Source organism: Sinocyclocheilus grahami, unplaced genomic scaffold (assembly GCF_001515645.1).
Source record: "Sinocyclocheilus grahami isolate Dianchi unplaced genomic scaffold, SAMN03320097.WGS_v1.1 scaffold853.1, whole genome shotgun sequence".
Lineage (NCBI taxonomy): Eukaryota > Metazoa > Chordata > Actinopteri > Cypriniformes > Cyprinidae > Sinocyclocheilus > Sinocyclocheilus grahami.
This window is the reverse complement of record NW_015506032.1, coordinates 194,429-198,122: the sequence shown is the minus strand read 5'-3', so window position 1 is coordinate 198,122 and position 3,694 is coordinate 194,429.

Sequence of the window (3,694 nt, the reverse complement as noted above, 5' to 3'; positions counted from 1 at the left end):
TGTCATCATTTACTCACTATTCGCTTGTTCCAACCCTGTATGATTTTTTTTCTTCAGTTGAACAAAAAATATGATATTTTGAACCAGACAGTTGACACTGACTTACATAATATGGAGAGAGAGAGAGAGAGAGAGAGAGAGAGAGAGAGAGAGAACACTGTGGAAGTCAATGGCTACCATCAACTTTTCTGCTCAAAAGAAGAAAGAAAGTCATACAGGTTTGAAACAACTTGAGGGTGAGTAAAAGCTGACAGAACTCCCGAAACCAGTTATGCTACAAAAGAAAATTTCGTTCAAATCATTAACCCTTGGAGCTTTATCTTAATCTTTATTTTGACTTGTAGCCTACTCTCTAACTGAAAAATCAGTACGAATCAGTCAAATACGCATATGAATCATTCAGTGAAGTGATGCGATTCAACGTGTTCATAAAAACAATCGGCTCAGAAGAATCATTCATTCACGAATCGGACAGAGCGGGTGTCGATTTCGTCACTTTGTAATGGCGAGGAACGATATAGGCTATTTTAGGAAAGATAGTGGGGTAAAAATGTGAGGTAGTATGTTTTGAAATGTTGTGAAGTAAATATGGAAGTTTTCTAAAATTAAAACACCTTAAAAAGTACTTATTGCTGTCTACTAGCAATAATTAGTGATGCTTACTTTACGAAACACTTCCATTATATAGCATCAGGTGGACGAGGTCATCACACAGCATTTTGCACAATCACACATCTCTTCAGCTCACTGTGGGAGGTTGGTGATGTGGCTCCTCTGGTTACCACGAGGTGGTGATATATTAGCAGATATAGGGCCCTTCAGTTTGCGTGAGGTGGCTAAAACCAAATACAGAGTATCAAGAAACCTTTTATAGCATTTAGATCAAAGTGTTAAAGGCGCCCTGTTCGGTGACTGGTGATTTCAGCATTAATGAATAAACAGGTGTCCTGTCTTGGTCTTTGTGATGAAAGGCACCTGTATTTGATTTGCGAGACTAATTTACAAGTCTTTCAGCCTGCTTTTGCTTCCTCTTGAATAATAGATCTTTAAATAGCAGAGCAGCTGAATAATTGACAGGACAGCGATTTGTTTGCCGCACGTGTTTGGTGCCAGGCCTATGCAAAGACGTGTTTCACTTCCAGCTTATTTATAGGTGTACACAATCATTATCAAGGCCAGCTCCCCTGTCAGTGGCTGTCTTAAGAGTTTTTTTTAGACACATATGGGTTTCATTCATTTTAATATGATTGATAAATAAATAAATGAATTTGTTCTATTATAACTAATTTGTTCCTTTTCCATTTTAGTCTCATCAAGAGTTTGCAAAGACTGATAACATGAGCTTGAGTCAGATGGTCAGAGAAATTCAGTAAACTGGATTATAATAAATTGAATAAAATGTTGAAATTCACATGTGATTCATATGCATTATATAATAATCTAGATCAGTGTTTCTTGAACTTGTCTAGTGATGGGAGAGGTTTGAGAGGCACTTATGCTAGATTTGTGTGTGTGTGTGTGTGTGTGTGTGTGTGTGTGTGTGCAATATTTGTCTCTCACAGTACAAATATATATTTTTTATTACAAATGAAATTATTAAGTCATCATGCTGTTTCACTAATATTTTTAAATAGTTTGATGTGACATACTATCTAAAGCCAATTGTTAAAGTATCATATTTATTTATTTATATGCTAGTTTGTTTGTTACCATACTCAGTATTTTGACAAAAAAAAAAAAGTTGTTAATTCTCTCAAATCTTCTATGGGCCCCTCAAGCACCTGCTTATTTGTGGTCAAAACACCAATTTAAAAACCTTTGGTCAGTATATTCATATATTTGGAAGATGCATTTGTGATGTACTCTCTCATTAACTTAATTTTGTTAATTTAAAAAAAAAAATTACATTGTGTTGCTTTAATCTCAATTTCTAGTTAGTTCTATCATTGAGCCTTTTAACTTTTTTCCCCCAGTTTTAAGCAGCAAACCATCAAAAACCTCCAACCCTAATCCTAAAGCTTAAAGCCCGTCCTTCTTCCTAGTCTAAACTCTCATTTAGAGGAAAACCACATTAGCAGAGCTAAAAGGAGCCAAACCCTTTCCCTATCTGTAAAATCGGTCTGGTTGATAGGAATGCTGATCTGGGAACAGGTCCAAAAGCACAATAAGCATGAGGCTATTCTTTTTGTTTCACTCAAGTGCTCTAAATATGGGCTGTTTACAACATCAATTTGATGTTGAACTCTAGACAACATGAAGCAGCTAATAGAGCAGTTCAGTACAACTCAATGAAATTATAAAAATAAGTCGGTAAATTGAGCAAACACTCATGTGTTTTTCCCCAGACGCAGCTCTCAGCCCACCATCCTCCCACACCACACTCATCCTCGCCACAGGAAAAAAAAAGAATTGCTGGCCTCCAACTGGCTGGAAATGGTTGTCATGGCAATACTATGACAACGCCTTAGTCCATCTCATTAGTGATGCTATGACCACAGCAGAACACGAGGCTCTTATAGCAGAATAGTATCTGTGGTCTGCGTGCGCCATGCATGTGACAGCTTTATATAATGCATTTCGCAATTATAGATACAGCTCTCTAAGTTACACATCACTATGTGTCTGTATGTCTGGTTTTGTTTTGTTGTCGCAGGGATGTGTCTATTATTCCGACAGCATTTTAGCACCTAGTCCGTCTAAGAGCTGTGTTTTATTTGTGATGCCACTGCCACAAGCTGGAGTAAAAAGCTCTATAACATGAATATATGATGTGTTGTAACCAGGTGTAAAAGGTTTCCAAGTCAACACTTTAGATTAGGGAACACATATTCACTATTACCTCAATAAACTCTTAATGTGCTGCTTATTAATAGTAAGTAAGGTAGTTGTTGTACAGTGGTAGTTATGTTTAGGTATTGGGTATGGGTTAAGGGATCTAAAATCATGTATTGATATGTGCTTTATAAGTACCGTACTAATAAATGGCCAATATGCTAGTAATATGCATGCTAATAAGCAACTAGTTAATAGTGAATAGTTGTTTCCAAATCTAAAGTGTTACTCTCGTTTTTCTTATCTCATCCTCAGCAAAAAATCCTGTGCATCACAACACAGTAACAATCTGAACAATGTTTAATATGTAGTTTTTGGACCAATGAAATTGCAGAATGTTGCAAAAAAGAAACTAAGGAATAACGTTACTTTTGTGTTACTGTTTCTCATCTGTCTTGGGCTTGCTTGCTTGTTTTTAATATAAAAAGTTCAGTTTTTTTGCAAATGTAAAAGCCCTTTCATTCGCTCAGACTGAAGGAAATTCACGCTCAAACACACCTTTCAGCTGTGTGCTGCCATTCTGGATTGCATGAGGAATAGGATGCAGAAGAAGAAAGTTCATTAGTCTTTAGCAATAACAAAATGAAATACAAGTCTTATGTTTATCTAAGGTCATTTTTGCTTATTGGTATGGTTGAATTGGATCATCGAAGGTCAGCAGCAAAGACACTGGTTAATAAAATGGGATTAAATACATAAAGGATATTTTTGTTGTTTAACATATTTAAAGGGGTCATATGATGCGATTTCAAGTTTTCCTTTCTCTTTGGAGTGTTACAAGCTCTTGGTGCATAAAGAAGATCTGTAAAGTTGCAAAGACTAAAGTCTCAAATCCAAAGAGATATTCTTTATAAAAGTTAAG